We start from the raw sequence: 21,205 nt of genomic DNA, 5'->3' as shown, positions 1-21,205 counted from the left end.
GGCACCGGCCCCAGCGGAGGCACCTGCCTTGCCCGAGGCGTTCTCCACCCTCTCCGCAGCCCTGGGAGCTCCCCGGGCGCTGGTGCTCCCGGCCTGGCCCTGCTGAGCTCGGCCTCGCCCCTGCCAGCCGCACGCGCCGCTGCCCGGGGCCGCACTGCAGCGCTGGCACCGCCGTGTCCGGGACGTGTCCCCTCTGATGTCACAGACACCAGGGCTCCATGGCCACGCCCCCGCGTGCACAAGGAAAAAAATGCAAATATTTCAAAACCTCCTCTGGGATAAAACAAATAATTTCTTTCCCGCTCCCGATCTTTGAGTCCCCAAGTGGGCACCAACAGAATCAACAGATTACCACTCACAACTGCCTTTAGGCAAGGCAATATCCTTTTGGATTTTATTATGCTCTCCATTTTAAGTACAAAAAATTTGTTTTTACACTGATAGAATCTTTCAAAGGAGTGAGCTTTCTGAAGTTCGGTCTCTGTGAAGTTACTAACATTTTTAATTAATGACATGAAGGCACTCAAATCTCTTTTGTATAATACAGTAAATTTAAATCAGTTAAAACAACAACAACAACAACAACAACAAAGAACCTCGAATCTTTCTAATAATTTTTAATTCTCTGATTCCTAAGAATTATTAGCAGACAGTCTGCTATGTATGATAAAAACTGTGTGATTTTATATCCACCAAGCATGTCAGGTGGGGCACAATTTCACCTTTCTTCCTTGCCAGTGTGATGAGGCCCACTGGATGTTACTTCACGTATTTTGAATAGGGATGCCAAGTAAAACCCAGTGTACACTTGAAAGGATAGCATTTAGTCTTCATGCTGAATTTTCTGATGCTGGGATATTCAAATTAGATTTTTCAAGCTATTTTAACAACGTTTGACATGTAATATCTAATATAGATGTGCAAAATAGCACCGTGTTAGTTATCTCGTCACAAGGATTGACAAGATCACAAAGCGTATTAGCTAAGCGGTGTTTATCTCTCCACCTTTACTCATTGGAAAGGATCGGTAGGGTGGAAACCACACCTAATGTTGGGTTCAGACACCATGAATCAAGGAAAAAGATTTGCCTAATGTGGCCTCTGGCTTGGTGAAGAAAGAGACTGCAACAGGCAGAGATGCCCTGGGAGTAAAAGAGTAACAGACTGATGCAGTACACCCCCCGTCCTTACATCCAACACATTGAATTTAGACAGACTGCCTGTTTAAGAAAGTGCTTGTAGTGCAAAACAAATATTCAAAGTCAGCACTGGATGTGTAAAAAGAGGCCCTGCAAGGTGACTGGACACAATTTTTCAAGGGAAGAAGCTGGGAAGGTGTTGTCAGGTGTTGACCAATAAAACAGTGCCTGAATATTTTTAAAGCCTTACAGGTTCAGGCTTTGGTGGTCTCTATGGTCTTCTGCCCCAAAACACTACTGCCTATTCTGAAATAAAGGTCTATACCCATCCCTCCAGCTGAAGTATAAATTGGGTGCTGGGTATGCAAGCCAGCTCTTCTGGCAATATACAGAAAACAAAATATCTTACTGAAAGAACCATGTGAGAGACAGGAAACAGAAACCATCTGTCACAGCACATAGTGCAGAGCAACCCCTTGCACCTCTGTAGGCACTGTTCAGAGCTGGACTGAGGAGGAGGGCATTCAAGAGTCTCTGGTATTCAAAACTGGGCAGTGAGAAGAAATACAGCCCTGGCAGCCTGAATTTGGTGCCAGGGAAGGTCATGAAGCAGATCGAGAGCCATCATGTGGCGCACACAGGACAGCCAGGGCATCAGGCCCAGCCAGGATGGGTTTGTGGAAGACAGGTCCTGCCTGACCAACCCATCTCCCCTGTGACAAGTGACCCACTTTGTAATTCAGGACACAAGGAGCACCATCTCCCAACATTCTCTTGCTCAAACAGGATTTATTAAAACAAACAAAAATTCCAGGAAGATATTTACAAAGAGTTCCACACTTCCTGGCAGAGGGAGCATCACAACTGGGAACACTTGCAGGGGCTGCACAGGAAGCAGGGGTCTGAACTCTTGTTTGCCTCCTCAGCCGGGAGCGGAGCTAGCACAGCACATTTTCCTGTCACTGCTCCCCATGGCCACAGGAGCGTCTCGGCGGCAGAACCTCCACAGCGCTCAGGTCTAGTGGAAAAAGAGCACAATGAGTGGTCTCAGGGGCAGGAGCAGCAGGGGGTCAATCATGTCCTTGCAGGCGTTCAGGTGTTTGTCAGCTCTGCCAGCTCTCATGGCTGGATGCAGCCCTCAGAAAGTTGTTCTTGGCAAGGGCTTGGCAAAAGTGCCAGAGGTCCCTACCTTATCCGAGGGCTTCTCCGGTGGGTCGTGAGAGTCAGGATTATCCTCACAGGCCTCCTCCTCCTCCTCCTCCTCCTTTATCTGCTCCTGGGCACTGGTAGAGGTTTCCCACTCTCTGCCACCATCACGGTCAGAGCTGCTGTGCCTGAGCAGCCAGTCGATCCCAAAGACCAGGAGGAGGATTTCAGCACCAACCCAGAACCACCACTCATGGCAAGCCAAGAGCAGGATTCTTCCTGGGGTTAGCCCATACTGCTCTTGCATCCTCCTGTCCAGCAGCAGCAGCTGGGTCATCTCCACACTGTGCGCCTTCTCATGACGCCTCAGGAGCTCTTCTGTGACCTTCACTGATGGAAGGCCCGCCCTCACTGTGTAATGGAGGATGCCCAGAGGCACCAGGATTTTGGTCATCCTTCCAGTCCTGGCCTGGAGGAGGAGGAGGGAGAAAGCAGCTCAGCAGGGCTGGGTGGTGGGGAGATGGCAGCCGGGGTAGGAAATTTGGGGCCCAGGAATGGGGGCAGCCACCCCCAGAGCCCTGAGGGCACTTGCCCCAACAGTGGAACCTGCCCTGCCCAAGACACTCCCCACAGCCCCTGCACCCCCTCCCCAGCCTTAGAAGTTCCCCTGGGTGCTGGTGCTTCTTGTCTGTGCCTCATCCTTCCCCCAGCCTGCCCCACTCCCTGCTGCCTCAAGCCACACTGCAGCAGTGACACTGCCACACAGGGCATCTGGGGACCTGTCCCCTCTCATGTCAGAGTCATTGCAGCCCCACAGCAACGCCACACGAAGCCAGGCTGGGCTTTGGAAAGAAACCAGATGGAATTCAGATGGAACCAGAGTTTATGACTTTTGGAGGAAGGGTCAGTCTTTTGGGAGGACTGTACAGCTGTCAGGGGGGTGTGCAGAGGGCCAAAGCCCAACTAGAACTGAATCTGGTTATGTATATTAACTGCCATATAAGAGAAAAAAAATGTTACCCTGAGTTCACTGGCAACAAAAAGGAGGGCTCAGAAGAATCTCCATCCTTTAGGGGATGGGGGTAAAATACATAGAGAAAGAATGAGGAAGAGACTGAGATATTTAATGCCTTCTTTGCCTCAGTCTTTTAGAGTGAGGCCAGCTGTTCTCAGTGTACTCAGGCCCCTGAACCCGAAAACAGAGATGAGGAGCGGGCAGGAAACAACAGCAGGCCAGAGGGACCCAAGTGGGACGCAGGCACTGTTAAACTCAGCCCGTGCTGGAGGATGACTGCCCTGCTGTTCGCAGACTAAGCAGGAGTTACTCCCAGCTGCCCAGTCACTTGAGAGATTTAGAATCTTTCTCACCAGCCAAGTAATCTCCTGGTTGCACTGCTCCTCATGCTGGCTCATAGCCTCTGCCGTGGCCTTCACTGTCTGGGCATCTGCCCTCAGTGCGTACCGGAGGACAGCCAGCACCAGCAGGATTGTGGTGATCGTTCCAGCCATGGAGGAAGAGGGAGAGAGAGAGAGAAGGGGCTCAGTGGCGTCGGGCAGCAGGGAGAAGGCGGCTGGGGCAGCGGGGGCAGGAGATGTAGGGCGCAGGGACAGGAGATGTAGGGCCCAGGGACGGGGCACCGGCCCCAGCGGAGGCACCTGCCTTGCCCGAGGCGTTCTCCACCCTCTCCGCAGCCCTGGGAGCTCCCCGGGCGCTGGTGCTCCCGGCCTGGCCCTGCTGAGCTCGGCCTCGCCCCTGCCAGCCGCACGCGCCGCTGCCCGGGGCCGCACTGCAGCGCTGGCACCGCCGTGTCCGGGACGTGTCCCCTCTGATGTCACAGACACCAGGGCTCCATGGCCGCGCCCCCGCCCCGCCTGCGAGGCCCTCCCGTGGAACTCGGCTGGAATTGAGATGGAGCCAGGGAGTTTACGACCGTGGGAGAAGGGGCAGCCACTCGGGAGCACTGCACAGCCTTCACGGGGTTGCGCAGGGAGAAAATCAGAAGGGCCGAAGCCTGACCGGAAGTTAATTTGGCCCTGAAAATGCCCCAAAAGGTGACAAAAGCTATTTCCGTAAGCACATTGGTGACAGAAGGAAAATTTTCTTCACCAAATGTGTTGTCAAGCATTAGAACAGGAAGAGCCCAGGGAAGAGGCTGAGTCACCGAACCTGAAGGGGAATAAAATACGTGTAGATACTGCATTCAGGGACATGGCGTAGTGCTGGACTTGGCAGTCCCGGGTTAATGGCCTGTGAAAGTCTCACAGAATGGCAGTACAGCCTTCAGGTGAATCTGCCACTCCCCCCAGTTCTGAATTGTCCCTAAACTTGCTTAAGGTGCCTTTGAGCCCTTTGCCCACGGTTCCCTGTTACACTTTCCTTTGAGGCATCTTAATTCAAATAGCAATGATGTTATAAGGTAGTGACACTCTTCCAGAAATAAAAATGCATATTGTATTTTGTTTAGAGGCTGACACGTGAAATGCTCTCAGTTACACAAACAGACTCCGGATGTCTTGACATTTGGTGTGTTCAAAGGGGATAGGAATGAAAATGATTTTCATTTTATTGTGCAGCGTACCTGTACGATAGTGCACGGGGAACTGGTCTGCCTGCTTTCAGGACTGACATCCATGAAGATGACCATGAGACCCTACTCAGGTCCCTTGACACATGGAACTATAAAGGTGTAAAACTCCAATGAATGCATGAAAACCTAACGATACTTGATTGCCATGTCAGTTTAGTCCTGAAAGCATTTATTTGGAAATGACACTTTTACTACTGATTCCTCCTCTTCCTCTCCCTCCTCCTCTTCCTCCCTGCCCCTCACAGTTCTTTCCTCCCTTCTCACTCCCCCTTGCAGCATTTTCTCTCTTCTCGCGTGCCTCCTCTAGCACTGCCAGGCCTGAACACCTGGGCCAAAGACACAGCTCTGCCTGAGCCAAGACTTCTCAGTGGCCTGGGAGACACTGGCAATGTTCCCACTTTGGGAGGGGAGTGCAGGGGGAAAAGCAGGAGGTCTGTGTGCACAAGGCTGTGTCCCAGAACCCATCAAACTGTGTCTAGAGGTGGCTGAGCCTCCAGCTGTTGGTCAAGATGTGATGGTCAATGGCCTCCACAGTCCTTTGGGTGTTTCAATTCATGGGTTAATCATCTTTTAAAGAACGGCTTGAGGAAAAGACACTACGATGGAACTGCTGATTTCAGCAGCATCTTTTGAAGCAAGTTCAGAGGTATTCCAAGGCATGGGAAAGGATGCTGAGAGGAGGAGATGGCAAGAAGAGCATGAGAGAAGGCAGGGAGGTGGCAAGCGCCTAAGCACAAGTGTCACCACTGCAGACATCAACGAGAGCACAAACTTCATCTCCGTGTTACAGAGGGGAGATGGAGCCGTCCCCCAACGCAGTCTTGCCCAGACCCTCACAGACACAGGATTTCTCAAAGCAAATCAACAATTTTATTAACAGATGGACAAGCAGGAAATCTCTTCTGCATCTCCTGGGAGGGCGACCGTCACAACTGGGACCATTTGCAGAGGCTGCGTAGGAAGCAGGGATCTGGACTCTGTTTGCCTCCTCAGGTGGGAGAGGAGGAAGCATGGCACGTTCTGTGGCTGCTGCTCCCTGTGGCTGCAGTGGTATCAGCAGGTCTTCCCCAGTGCCCAGCTCTGGTGGAAAAAGTGCAGTGGTTGGTCTCAGGGGCACGAGCAGCAGGTGGTTGATGGTGTTGCCCTTGCCAGGTGCTCTGGACTTTGTAGGTGCTGCCAGCTCCCAGGGCTGGATGCAGCTGTCAGAATGTTGTTTGTGGGAAGGACAAGCAGTGAAGGTCCCTACCTTATCCAAGGGCTTGTGCCCCTCCATCTGCTCCTGGGAACTGCAGGTGGGTTTCTTCTGGCTGTCACCACCAGAACCAGCTCTCTTCTGACTGGGGAACAAGTAGATCCCAAAGAGCATGAGGATGATTTCAGCGCAGTTCTAGAACCGCCACTGCTGGGGGCTGAGTGGAGCACACTTTCCTGGGTGGGTCTGCTCTGCTCCTGCATCCTCTGCTCCATCTTCTGCAGCTTGGCCATCTCCTGGCTGCGCTGCTCCTCGTGCTGCCTCAGGAGCTCCTCCGTGACCTTCACTGCCGGCAGATCCACCACACTCAGCGTGCATTGGAAGATGCCTGCCGCCAGCAGGATTTTGGTGATGCTTCCAGCCATGGTCTGGAGGAGCAGGAGGAGGAGGGAGAGAAGGGGCACAACAGGGCTGGGTGATGGAGAGATGGTGGCTGGGGCTTTGGGGGCAGTAGATGGTGGACCCAGGGGTGAGTCCGGGAGAAGGTTGGGAAAGTCCTTGGGGACAGTGGCACGTCCCCACAGGCACTGGCCGTAGCTGGCAGCCCTGGGCACCTCTGCGCCTGCCCTTCCCAAACTTATCTCCACAGCCCCTGCACCCTTTCCCCAGCCTTAGAAGTTCCCCTGGGTGCTGGTGCTTCTTGTCTGTGCCTCATCCTTCCCCCAGCCTGCCCCACTCCCTGCTGCCTCAAGCAGTGACACTGCCACATGGGCCATCTGGGCATGTGTCCCCCTCCTCTCATGTCAGAGACACTGGAGCAACACCCTGCCCAGGCAGCTGGGGCTTTGGATGGAACTCCCACGGAGCCAGACTTTAGGACCTTTGGAAGAAGGGGCAGCCACTCAGGAGCACTGCGCAGCTGACAGGGGATTGCGCAGGGGGAAAATCAGAAAGGCCAAACCCCCAACAGAACTTCATCTGGTTATATATAAGCTGCCATATAAAAGCATAAGAATGTTTCTATGAATTCATTAGCAGCAAAAGGAAGGCTCAGAAGAGTGTCCATCCTTGACTGGATGAGGGTAAAATACATTGAGAAAGAATGAGGAAGAGACTGAGATATTTAATTGCCTTCTTTGCCTCAGTCTTTAGAGTAAGGCCTGTTGTTCTCTGTGTACTCAGGCCCCTGAACCCGAAAACAGAGATGAGGAGCGGGCAGGAAACAACAGCAGGCCAGAGGGACCCAAGTGGGACGCAGGCACTGTTAAACTCAGCCCGTGCTGGAGGATGACTGCCCTGCTGTTCACAGACTAAGCAGGAGTTACTCCCAGCTGCCCAGTCACTTGAGAGATTTAGAATCTTTCTCACCAGCCAAGTAATCTCCTGGTTGCACTGCTCCTCATGCTGGCTCATAGCCTCTGCCGTGGCCTTCACTGTCGGGGCATCTGCCCTCAGTGCGTACCGGAGGACAGCCAGCACCAGCAGGATTGTGGTGATCGTTCCAGCCAGGGAGGAAGAGGGAGAGAGAGAGAGAAGGGGCTCAGTGGCGTCGGGCAGCAGGGAGAAGGCGGCTGGGGCAGCGGGGGCAGGAGATGTAGGGCGCAGGGACAGGAGATGTAGGGCCCAGGGACGGGGCACCGGCCCCAGCGGAGGCACCTGCCTTGCCCGAGGCGTTCTCCACCCTCTCCGCAGCCCTGGGAGCTCCCCGGGCGCTGGTGCTCCCGGCCTGGCCCTGCTGAGCTCGGCCTCGCCCCTGCCAGCCGCACGCGCCGCTGCCCGGGGCCGCACTGCAGCGCTGGCACCGCCGTGTCCGGGACGTGTCCCCTCTGATGTCACAGACACCAGGGCTCCATGGCCACGCCCCCGCGTGCACAAGGAAAAAAATGCAAATATTTCAAAACCTCCTCTGGGATAAAACAAATAATTTCTTTCCCGCTCCCGATCTTTGAGTCCCCAAGTGGGCACCAACAGAATCAACAGATTACCACTCACAACTGCCTTTAGGCAAGGCAATATCCTTTTGGATTTTATTATGCTCTCCATTTTAAGTACAAAAAATTTGTTTTTACACTGATAGAATCTTTCAAAGGAGTGAGCTTTCTGAAGTTCGGTCTCTGTGAAGTTACTAACATTTTTAATTAATGACATGAAGGCACTCAAATCTCTTTTGTATAATACAGTAAATTTAAATCAGTTAAAACAACAACAACAACAACAACAAAGAACCTCGAATCTTTCTAATAATTTTTAATTCTCTGATTCCTAAGAATTATTAGCAGACAGTCTGCTATGTATGATAAAAACTGTGTGATTTTATATCCACCAAGCATGTCAGGTGGGGCACAATTTCACCTTTCTTCCTTGCCAGTGTGATGAGGCCCACTGGATGTTACTTCACGTATTTTGAATAGGGATGCCAAGTAAAACCCAGTGTACACTTGAAAGGATAGCATTTAGTCTTCATGCTGAATTTTCTGATGCTGGGATATTCAAATTAGATTTTTCAAGCTATTTTAACAACGTTTGACATGTAATATCTAATATAGATGTGCAAAATAGCACCGTGTTAGTTATCTCGTCACAAGGATTGACAAGATCACAAAGCGTATTAGCTAAGCGGTGTTTATCTCTCCACCTTTACTCATTGGAAAGGATCGGTAGGGTGGAAACCACACCTAATGTTGGGTTCAGACACCATGAATCAAGGAAAAAGATTTGCCTAATGTGGCCTCTGGCTTGGTGAAGAAAGAGACTGCAACAGGCAGAGATGCCCTGGGAGTAAAAGAGTAACAGACTGATGCAGTACACCCCCCGTCCTTACATCCAACACATTGAATTTAGACAGACTGCCTGTTTAAGAAAGTGCTTGTAGTGCAAAACAAATATTCAAAGTCAGCACTGGATGTGTAAAAAGAGGCCCTGCAAGGTGACTGGACACAATTTTTCAAGGGAAGAAGCTGGGAAGGTGTTGTCAGGTGTTGACCAATAAAACAGTGCCTGAATATTTTTAAAGCCTTACAGGTTCAGGCTTTGGTGGTCTCTATGGTCTTCTGCCCCAAAACACTACTGCCTATTCTGAAATAAAGGTCTATACCCATCCCTCCAGCTGAAGTATAAATTGGGTGCTGGGTATGCAAGCCAGCTCTTCTGGCAATATACAGAAAACAAAATATCTTACTGAAAGAACCATGTGAGAGACAGGAAACAGAAACCATCTGTCACAGCACATAGTGCAGAGCAACCCCTTGCACCTCTGTAGGCACTGTTCAGAGCTGGACTGAGGAGGAGGGCATTCAAGAGTCTCTGGTATTCAAAACTGGGCAGTGAGAAGAAATACAGCCCTGGCAGCCTGAATTTGGTGCCAGGGAAGGTCATGAAGCAGATCGAGAGCCATCATGTGGCGCACACAGGACAGCCAGGGCATCAGGCCCAGCCAGGATGGGTTTGTGGAAGACAGGTCCTGCCTGACCAACCCATCTCCCCTGTGACAAGTGACCCACTTTGTAATTCAGGACACAAGGAGCACCATCTCCCAACATTCTCTTGCTCAAACAGGATTTATTAAAACAAACAAAAATTCCAGGAAGATATTTACAAAGAGTTCCACACTTCCTGGCAGAGGGAGCATCACAACTGGGAACACTTGCAGGGGCTGCACAGGAAGCAGGGGTCTGAACTCTTGTTTGCCTCCTCAGCCGGGAGCGGAGCTAGCACAGCACATTTTCCTGTCACTGCTCCCCATGGCCACAGGAGCGTCTCGGCGGCAGAACCTCCACAGCGCTCAGGTCTAGTGGAAAAAGAGCACAATGAGTGGTCTCAGGGGCAGGAGCAGCAGGGGGTCAATCATGTCCTTGCAGGCGTTCAGGTGTTTGTCAGCTCTGCCAGCTCTCATGGCTGGATGCAGCCCTCAGAAAGTTGTTCTTGGCAAGGGCTTGGCAAAAGTGCCAGAGGTCCCTACCTTATCCGAGGGCTTCTCCGGTGGGTCGTGAGAGTCAGGATTATCCTCACAGGCCTCCTCCTCCTCCTCCTCCTCCTCCTTTATCTGCTCCTGGGCACTGGTAGAGGTTTCCCACTCTCTGCCATCATCACGGTCAGAGCTGCTGTGCCTGAGCAGCCAGTCGATCCCAAAGACCAGGAGGAGGATTTCAGCACCAACCCAGAACCACCACTCATGGCAAGCCAAGAGCAGGATTCTTCCTGGGGTTAGCCCATGCTGCTCTTGCATCCTCCTGTCCAGCAGCAGCAGCTGGGTCATCTCCACACTGTGCGCCTTCTCATGACTCCTCAGGAGCTCTTCTGTGACCTTCACTGATGGAAGGCCCGCCCTCACTGTGTAATGGAGGATGCCCAGAGGCACCAGGATTTTGGTCATCCTTCCAGTCCTGGCCTGGAGGAGGAGGAGGGAGAAAGCAGCTCAGCAGGGCTGGGTGGTGGGGAGATGGCAGCCGGGGTAGGAAATTTGGGGCCCAGGAATGGGGGCAGCCACCCCCAGAGCCCTGAGGGCACTTGCCCCAACAGTGGAACCTGCCCTGCCCAAGACACTCCCCACAGCCCCTGCACCCCCTCCCCAGCCTTAGAAGTTCCCCTGGGTGCTGGTGCTTCTTGTCTGTGCCTCATCCTTCCCCCAGCCTGCCCCACTCCCTGCTGCCTCAAGCCACACTGCAGCAGTGACACTGCCACACAGGGCATCTGGGGACCTGTCCCCTCTCATGTCAGAGTCATTGCAGCCCCACAGCAACGCCACACGAAGCCAGGCTGGGCTTTGGAAAGAAACCAGATGGAATTCAGATGGAACCAGAGTTTATGACTTTTGGAGGAAGGGTCAGTCTTTTGGGAGGACTGTACAGCTGTCAGGGGGGTGTGCAGAGGGCCAAAGCCCAACTAGAACTGAATCTGGTTGTATATTAACTGCCATATAAGAGAAAAAAAATGTTACCCTGAGTTCACTGGCAACAAAAAGGAGGGCTCAGAAGAATCTCCATCCTTTAGGGGATGGGGGTAAAATACATAGAGAAAGAATGAGGAAGAGACTGAGATATTTAATGCCTTCTTTGCCTCAGTCTTTTAGAGTGAGGCCAGCTGTTCTCAGTGTACTCAGGCCCCTGAACCCGAAAACAGAGATGAGGAGCGGGCAGGAAACAACAGCAGGCCAGAGGGACCCAAGTGGGACGCAGGCACTGTTAAACTCAGCCCGTGCTGGAGGATGACTGCCCTGCTGTTCGCAGACTAAGCAGGAGTTACTCCCAGCTGCCCAGTCACTTGAGAGATTTAGAATCTTTCTCACCAGCCAAGTAATCTCCTGGTTGCACTGCTCCTCATGCTGGCTCATAGCCTCTGCCGTGGCCTTCACTGTCTGGGCATCTGCCCTCAGTGCGTACCGGAGGACAGCCAGCACCAGCAGGATTGTGGTGATCGTTCCAGCCATGGAGGAAGAGGGAGAGAGAGAGAGAAGGGGCTCAGTGGCGTCGGGCAGCAGGGAGAAGGCGGCTGGGGCAGCGGGGGCAGGAGATGTAGGGCGCAGGGACAGGAGATGTAGGGCCCAGGGACGGGGCACCGGCCCCAGCGGAGGCACCTGCCTTGCCCGAGGCGTTCTCCACCCTCTCCGCAGCCCTGGGAGCTCCCCGGGCGCTGGTGCTCCCGGCCTGGCCCTGCTGAGCTCGGCCTCGCCCCTGCCAGCCGCACGCGCCGCTGCCCGGGGCCGCACTGCAGCGCTGGCACCGCCGTGTCCGGGACGTGTCCCCTCTGATGTCACAGACACCAGGGCTCCATGGCCGCGCCCCCGCCCCGCCTGCGAGGCCCTCCCGTGGAACTCGGCTGGAATTGAGATGGAGCCAGGGAGTTTACGACCGTGGGAGAAGGGGCAGCCACTCGGGAGCACTGCACAGCCTTCACGGGGTTGCGCAGGGAGAAAATCAGAAGGGCCGAAGCCTGACCGGAAGTTAATTTGGCCCTGAAAATGCCCCAAAAGGTGACAAAAGCTATTTCCGTAAGCACATTGGTGACAGAAGGAAAATTTTCTTCACCAAATGTGTTGTCAAGCATTAGAACAGGAAGAGCCCAGGGAAGAGGCTGAGTCACCGAACCTGAAGGGGAATAAAATACGTGTAGATACTGCATTCAGGGACATGGCGTAGTGCTGGACTTGGCAGTCCCGGGTTAATGGCCTGTGAAAGTCTCACAGAATGGCAGTACAGCCTTCAGGTGAATCTGCCACTCCCCCCAGTTCTGAATTGTCCCTAAACTTGCTTAAGGTGCCTTTGAGCCCTTTGCCCACGGTTCCCTGTTACACTTTCCTTTGAGGCATCTTAATTCAAATAGCAATGATGTTATAAGGTAGTGACACTCTTCCAGAAATAAAAATGCATATTGTATTTTGTTTAGAGGCTGACACGTGAAATGCTCTCAGTTACACAAACAGACTCCGGATGTCTTGACATTTGGTGTGTTCAAAGGGGATAGGAATGAAAATGATTTTCATTTTATTGTGCAGCGTACCTGTACGATAGTGCACGGGGAACTGGTCTGCCTGCTTTCAGGACTGACATCCATGAAGATGACCATGAGACCCTACTCAGGTCCCTTGACACATGGAACTATAAAGGTGTAAAACTCCAATGAATGCATGAAAACCTAACGATACTTGATTGCCATGTCAGTTTAGTCCTGAAAGCATTTATTTGGAAATGACACTTTTACTACTGATTCCTCCTCTTCCTCTCCCTCCTCCTCTTCCTCCCTGCCCCTCACAGTTCTTTCCTCCCTTCTCACTCCCCCTTGCAGCATTTTCTCTCTTCTCGCGTGCCTCCTCTAGCACTGCCAGGCCTGAACACCTGGGCCAAAGACACAGCTCTGCCTGAGCCAAGACTTCTCAGTGGCCTGGGAGACACTGGCAATGTTCCCACTTTGGGAGGGGAGTGCAGGGGGAAAAGCAGGAGGTCTGTGTGCACAAGGCTGTGTCCCAGAACCCATCAAACTGTGTCTAGAGGTGGCTGAGCCTCCAGCTGTTGGTCAAGATGTGATGGTCAATGGCCTCCACAGTCCTTTGGGTGTTTCAATTCATGGGTTAATCATCTTTTAAAGAACGGCTTGAGGAAAAGACACTACGATGGAACTGCTGATTTCAGCAGCATCTTTTGAAGCAAGTTCAGAGGTATTCCAAGGCATGGGAAAGGATGCTGAGAGGAGGAGATGGCAAGAAGAGCATGAGAGAAGGCAGGGAGGTGGCAAGCGCCTAAGCACAAGTGTCACCACTGCAGACATCAACGAGAGCACAAACTTCATCTCCGTGTTACAGAGGGGAGATGGAGCCGTCCCCCAACGCAGTCTTGCCCAGACCCTCACAGACACAGGATTTCTCAAAGCAAATCAACAATTTTATTAACAGATGGACAAGCAGGAAATCTCTTCTGCATCTCCTGGGAGGGCGACCGTCACAACTGGGACCATTTGCAGAGGCTGCGTAGGAAGCAGGGATCTGGACTCTGTTTGCCTCCTCAGGTGGGAGAGGAGGAAGCATGGCACGTTCTGTGGCTGCTGCTCCCTGTGGCTGCAGTGGTATCAGCAGGTCTTCCCCAGTGCCCAGCTCTGGTGGAAAAAGTGCAGTGGTTGGTCTCAGGGGCACGAGCAGCAGGTGGTTGATGGTGTTGCCCTTGCCAGGTGCTCTGGACTTTGTAGGTGCTGCCAGCTCCCAGGGCTGGATGCAGCTGTCAGAATGTTGTTTGTGGGAAGGACAAGCAGTGAAGGTCCCTACCTTATCCAAGGGCTTGTGCCCCTCCATCTGCTCCTGGGAACTGCAGGTGGGTTTCTTCTGGCTGTCACCACCAGAACCAGCTCTCTTCTGACTGGGGAACAAGTAGATCCCAAAGAGCATGAGGATGATTTCAGCGCAGTTCTAGAACCGCCACTGCTGGGGGCTGAGTGGAGCACACTTTCCTGGGTGGGTCTGCTCTGCTCCTGCATCCTCTGCTCCATCTTCTGCAGCTTGGCCATCTCCTGGCTGCGCTGCTCCTCGTGCTGCCTCAGGAGCTCCTCCGTGACCTTCACTGCCGGCAGATCCACCACACTCAGCGTGCATTGGAAGATGCCTGCTGCCAGCAGGATTTTGGTGATGCTTCCTGCCATGGTCTGGAGGAGCAGGAGGAGGAGGGAGAGAAGGGGCACAACAGGGCTGGGTGATGGAGAGATGGTGACTGGGGCTTTGGGGGCAGTAGATGGTGGACCCACGGGTGAGTCTGGGAGAAGGTTGGGAAAGTCCTTGGGGACGGTGGCACGTCCCCACAGGCACTGGCCGTAGCTGGCAGCCCTGGGCACCTCTGCGCCTGCCCTTCCCAAACTTATCTCCACAGCCCCTGCACCCTTTCCCCAGCCTTAGAAGTTCCCCTGGGTGCTGGTGCTTCTTGTCTGTGCCTCATCCTTCCCCCAGCCTGCCCCACTCCCTGCTGCCTCAAGCAGTGACACTGCCACATGGGCCATCTGGGCATGTGTCCCCCTCCTCTCATGTCAGAGACACTGGAGCAACACCCTGCCCAGGCAGCTGGGGCTTTGGATGGAACTCCCGTGGAGCCAGACTTTAGGACCTTTGGAAGAAGGGGCAGCCACTCAGGAGCACTGCGCAGCTGACAGGGGATTGTGCAGGGGGAAAATCAGAAAGGCCAAACCCCCAACAGAACTTCATCTGGTTATGTATAAGCTGCCATATAAAAGCATAAGAATGTTTCTATGAATTCATTAGCAGGAAAAGGAAGGCTCAGAAGAGTGTCCATCCTTGACTGGATGAGAGTAAAATACATTGAGAAAGAATGAGGAAGAGACTGAGATATTTAATGCCTTCTTTGCCTCAGTCTTTAGAGTGAGGCCAGTTGTTCTCTGTGTACTCAGGCCCCTGAACCCGAAAACAGAGATGAGGAGCGGGCAGGAAACAACAGCAGGCCAGAGGGACCCAAGTGGGACGCAGGCACTGTTAAACTCAGCCCGTGCTGGAGGATGACTGCCCTGCTGTTCACAGACTAAGCAGGAATTACTCCCAGCTGCCCAGTCACTTGAGAGATTTAGAATCTTTCTCACCAGCCAAGTAATCTCCTGGTTGCACTGCTCCTCATGCTGGCTCATAGCCTCTGCCGTGGCCTTCACTGTCGGGGCATCTGCCCTCAGTGCGTACCGGAGGACAGCCAGCACCAGCAGGATTGTGGTGATCGTTCCAGCCAGGGAGGAAGAGGGAGAGAGAGAGAGAAGGGGCTCAGTGGAGTCGGGCAGCAGGGAGAAGGCGGCTGGGGCAGCGGGGGCAGGAGATGTAGGGCGCAGGGACAGGAGATGTAGGGCCCAGGGACGGGGCACCGGCCCCAGCGGTGGCACCTGCCTTGCCCGAGGCGTTCTCCACCCTCTCCGCAGCCCTGGGAGCTCCCCGGGCGCTGGTGCTCCCGGCCTGGCCCTGCTGAGCTCGGCCTCGCCCCTGCCAGCCGCACGCGCCGCTGCCCGGGGCCGCACTGCAGCGCTGGCACCGCCGTGTCCGGGACGTGTCCCCTCTGATGTCACAGACACCAGGGCTCCATGGCCGCGCCCCCGCGTGCACAAGGAAAGAAATGCAAATATTTCAAAACCTCCTCTGGGATAAAACAAATAATTTCTTTCCCGCTCCCGATCTTTGAGTCCCCAAGTGGGCACCAACAGAATCAACAGATTACCACTCACAACTGCCTTTAGGCAAGGCAATATCCTTTTGGATTTTATTATGCTCTCCATTTTAAGTACAAAAAATTTGTTTTTACACTGATAGAATCTTTCAAAGGAGTGAGCTTGCTGAAGTTCCGTCTCTGTGAAGTTACTAACATTTTTAATTAATGACATGAAGGCACTCAAATCTCTTTTGTATAATACAGTAAATTTAAATCAGTTAAAACAACAACAACAACAACAACAAAGAACCTCGAATCTTTCTAATAATTTTTAATTCTCTGATTCCTAAGAATTATTAGCAGACAGTCTGCTATGTATTATAAAAACTGTGTGATTTTATATCCACCAAGCATGTCAGGTGGGGCACAATTTCACCTTTCTTCCTTGCCAGTGTGATGAGGCCCACTGGATGTTACTTCACGTATTTTGAATAGGGATGCCAAGTAAAACCCAGTGTACACTTGAAAGGATAGCATTTAGTCTTCATGCTGAATTTTCTGATGCTGGGATATTCAAATTAGATTTTTCAAGCTATTTTAACAACGTTTGACATGTAATATCTAATATAGATGTGCAAAATAGCACCGTGTTAGTTATCTCGTCACAAGGATTGACAAGATCACAAAGCGTATTAGCTAAGCGGTGTTTATCTCTCCACCTTTACTCATTGGAAAGGATCGGTAGGGTGGAAACCACACCTAATGTTGGGTTCAGACACCATGAATCAAGGAAAAAGATTTGCCTAATGTGGCCTCTGGCTTGGTGAAGAAAGAGACTGCAACAGGCAGAGATGCCCTGGGAGTAAAAGAGTAACAGACTGATGCAGTACACCCCCCGTCCTTACATCCAACACATTGAATTTAGACAGACTGCCTGTTTAAGAAAGTGCTTGTAGTGCAAAACAAATATTCAAAGTCAGCACTGGATGTGTAAAAAGAGGCCCTGCAAGGTGACTGGACACAATTTTTCAAGGGAAGAAGCTGGGAAGGTGTTGTCAGGTGTTGACCAATAAAACAGTGCCTGAATATTTTTAAAGCCTTACAGGTTCAGGCTTTGGTGGTCTCTATGGTCTTCTGCCCCAAAACACTACTGCCTATTCTGAAATAAAGGTCTATACCCATCCCTCCAGCTGAAGTATAAATTGGGTGCTGGGTATGCAAGCCAGCTCTTCTGGCAATATACAGAAAACAAAATATCTTACTGAAAGAACCATGTGAGAGACAGGAAACAGAAACCATCTGTCACAGCACATAGTGCAGAGCAACCCCTTGCACCTCTGTAGGCACTGTTCAGAGCTGGACTGAGGAGGAGGGCATTCAAGAGTCTCTGGTATTCAAAACTGGGCAGTGAGAAGAAATACAGCCCTGGCAGCCTGAATTTGGTGCCAGGGAAGGTCATGAAGCAGATCGAGAGCCATCATGTGGCGCACACAGGACAGCCAGGGCATCAGGCCCAGCCAGGATGGGTTTGTGGAAGACAGGTCCTGCCTGACCAACCCATCTCCCCTGTGACAAGTGACCCACTTTGTAATTCAGGACACAAGGAGCACCATCTCCCAACATTCTCTTGCTCAAACAGGATTTATTAAAACAAACAAAAATTCCAGGAAGATATTTACAAAGAGTTCCACACTTCCTGGCAGAGGGAGCATCACAACTGGGAACACTTGCAGGGGCTGCACAGGAAGCAGGGGTCTGAACTCTTGTTTGCCTCCTCAGCCGGGAGCGGAGCTAGCACAGCACATTTTCCTGTCACTGCTCCCCATGGCCACAGGAGCGTCTCGGCGGCAGAACCTCCACAGCGCTCAGGTCTAGTGGAAAAAGAGCACAATGAGTGGTCTCAGGGGCAGGAGCAGCAGGGCGTCAATCATGTCCTTGCAGGCGTTCAGGTGTTTGTCAGCTCTGCCAGCTCTCATGGCTGGATGCAGCCCTCAGAAAGTTGTTCTTGGCAAGGGCTTGGCAAAAGTGCCAGAGGTCCCTACCTTATCCGAGGGCTTCTCCGGTGGGTCGTGAGAGTCAGGATTATCCTCACAGGCCTCCTCCTCCTCCTCCTCCTCCTCCTTTATCTGCTCCTGGGCACTGGTAGAGGTTTCCCACTCTCTGCCATCATCACGGTCAGAGCTGCTGTGCCTGAGCAGCCAGTCGATCCCAAAGACCAGGAGGAGGATTTCAGCACCAACCCAGAACCACCACTCATGGCAAGCCAAGAGCAGGATTCTTCCTGGGGTTAGCCCATGCTGCTCTTGCATCCTCCTGTCCAGCAGCAGCAGCTGGGTCATCTCCACACTGTGCGCCTTCTCATGACTCCTCAGGAGCTCTTCTGTGACCTTCACTGATGGAAGGCCCGCCCTCACTGTGTAATGGAGGATGCCCAGAGGCACCAGGATTTTGGTCATCCTTCCAGTCCTGGCCTGGAGGAGGAGGAGGGAGAAAGCAGCTCAGCAGGGCTGGGTGGTGGGGAGATGGCAGCCGGGGTAGGAAATTTGGGGCCCAGGAATGGGGGCAGCCACCCCCAGAGCCCTGAGGGCACTTGCCCCAACAGTGGAACCTGCCCTGCCCAAGACACTCCCCACAGCCCCTGCACCCCCTCCCCAGCCTTAGAAGTTCCCCTGGGTGCTGGTGCTTCTTGTCTGTGCCTCATCCTTCCCCCAGCCTGCCCCACTCCCTGCTGCCTCAAGCCACACTGCAGCAGTGACACTGCCACACAGGGCATCTGGGGACCTGTCCCCTCTCATGTCAGAGTCATTGCAGCCCCACAGCAACGCCACACGAAGCCAGGCTGGGCTTTGGAAAGAAACCAGATGGAATTCAGATGGAACCAGAGTTTATGACTTTTGGAGGAAGGGTCAGTCTTTTGGGAGGACTGTACAGCTGTCAGGGGGGTGTGCAGAGGGCCAAAGCCCAACTAGAACTGAATCTGGTTGTATATTAACTGCCATATAAGAGAAAAAAAATGTTACCCTGAGTTCACTGGCAACAAAAAGGAGGGCTCAGAAGAATCTCCATCCTTTAGGGGATGGGGGTAAAATACATTGAGAAAGAATGAGGAAGAGACTGAGATATTTAATGCCTTCTTTGCCTCAGTCTTTTAGAGTGAGGCCAGCTGTTCTCAGTGTACTCAGGCCCCTGAACCCGAAAACAGAGATGAGGAGCGGGCAGGAAACAACAGCAGGCCAGAGGGACCCAAGTGGGACGCAGGCACTGTTAAACTCAGCCCGTGCTGGAGGATGACTGCCCTGCTGTTCGCAGACTAAGCAGGAGTTACTCCCAGCTGCCCAGTCACTTGAGAGATTTAGAATCTTTCTCACCAGCCAAGTAATCTCCTGGTTGCACTGCTCCTCATGCTGGCTCATAGCCTCTGCCGTGGCCTTCACTGTCTGGGCATCTGCCCTCAGTGCGTACCGGAGGACAGCCAGCACCAGCAGGATTGTGGTGATCGTTCCAGCCATGGAGGAAGAGGGAGAGAGAGAGAGAAGGGGCTCAGTGGCGTCGGGCAGCAGGGAGAAGGCGGCTGGGGCAGCGGGGGCAGGAGATGTAGGGCGCAGGGACAGGAGATGTAGGGCCCAGGGACGGGGCACCGGCCCCAGCGGAGGCACCTGCCTTGCCCGAGGCGTTCTCCACCCTCTCCGCAGCCCTGGGAGCTCCCCGGGCGCTGGTGCTCCCGGCCTGGCCCTGCTGAGCTCGGCCTCGCCCCTGCCAGCCGCACGCGCCGCTGCCCGGGGCCGCACTGCAGCGCTGGCACCGCCGTGTCCGGGACGTGTCCCCTCTGATGTCACAGACACCAGGGCTCCATGGCCGCGCCCCCGCCCCGCCTGCGAGGCCCTCCCGTGGAACTCGGCTGGAATTGAGATGGAGCCAGGGAGTTTACGACCGTGGGAGAAGGGGCAGCCACTCGGGAGCACTGCACAGCCTTCACGGGGTTGCGCAGGGAGAAAATCAGAAGGGCCGAAGCCTGACCGGAAGTTAATTTGGCCCTGAAAATGCCCCAAAAGGTGACAAAAGCTATTTCCGTAAGCACATTGGTGACAGAAGGAAAATTTTCTTCACCAAATGTGTTGTCAAGCATTAGAACAGGAAGAGCCCAGGGAAGAGGCTGAGTCACCGAACCTGAAGGGGAATAAAATACGTGTAGATACTGCATTCAGGGACATGGCGTAGTGCTGGACTTGGCAGTCCCGGGTTAATGGCCTGTGAAAGTCTCACAGAATGGCAGTACAGCCTTCAGGTGAATCTGCCACTCCCCCCAGTTCTGAATTGTCCCTAAACTTGCTTAAGGTGCCTTTGAGCCCTTTGCCCACGGTTCCCTGTTACACTTTCCTTTGAGGCATCTTAATTCAAATAGCAATGATGTTATAAGGTAGTGACACTCTTCCAGAAATAAAAATGCATATTGTATTTTGTTTAGAGGCTGACACGTGAAATGCTCTCAGTTACACAAACAGACTCCGGATGTCTTGACATTTGGTGTGTTCAAAGGGGATAGGAATGAAAATGATTTTCATTTTATTGTGCAGCGTACCTGTACGATAGTGCACGGGGAACTGGTCTGCCTGCTTTCAGGACTGACATCCATGAAGATGACCATGAGACCCTACTCAGGTCCCTTGACACATGGAACTATAAAGGTGTAAAACTCCAATGAATGCATGAAAACCTAACGATACTTGATTGCCATGTCAGTTTAGTCCTGAAAGCATTTATTTGGAAATGACACTTTTACTACTGATTCCTCCTCTTCCTCTCCCTCCTCCTCTTCCTCCCTGCCCCTCACAGTTCTTTCCTCCCTTCTCACTCCCCCTTGCAGCATTTTCTCTCTTCTCGCGTGCCTCCTCTAGCACTGCCAGGCCTGAACACCTGGGCCAAAGACACAGCTCTGCCTGAGCCAAGACTTCTCAGTGGCCTGGGAGACACTGGCAATGTTCCCACTTTGGGAGGGGAGTGCAGGGGGAAAAGCAGGAGGTCTGTGTGCACAAGGCTGTGTCCCAGAACCCATCAAACTGTGTCTAGAGGTGGCTGAGCCTCCAGCTGTTGGTCAAGATGTGATGGTCAATGGCCTCCACAGTCCTTTGGGTGTTTCAATTCATGGGTTAATCATCTTTTAAAGAACGGCTTGAGGAAAAGACACTACGATGGAACTGCTGATTTCAGCAGCATCTTTTGAAGCAAGTTCAGAGGTATTCCAAGGCATGGGAAAGGATGCTGAGAGGAGGAGATGGCAAGAAGAGCATGAGAGAAGGCAGGGAGGTGGCAAGCGCCTAAGCACAAGTGTCACCACTGCAGACATCAACGAGAGCACAAACTTCATCTCCGTGTTACAGAGGGGAGATGGAGCCGTCCCCCAACGCAGTCTTGCCCAGACCCTCACAGACACAGGATTTCTCAAAGCAAATCAACAATTTTATTAACAGATGGACAAGCAGGAAATCTCTTCTGCATCTCCTGGGAGGGCGACCGTCACAACTGGGACCA

Source organism: Chamaea fasciata, unplaced genomic scaffold, assembly GCF_029207755.1.
Source record: "Chamaea fasciata isolate MVZ Bird 193981 ecotype frontalis unplaced genomic scaffold, bChaFas1.0.hap1 SCAF_2, whole genome shotgun sequence".
Classification (NCBI taxonomy): Eukaryota; Metazoa; Chordata; class Aves; order Passeriformes; family Sylviidae; genus Chamaea; species Chamaea fasciata.
The sequence above is the reverse complement of the archived record's forward strand: the minus strand, read 5'-3'. Positions refer to the sequence as shown.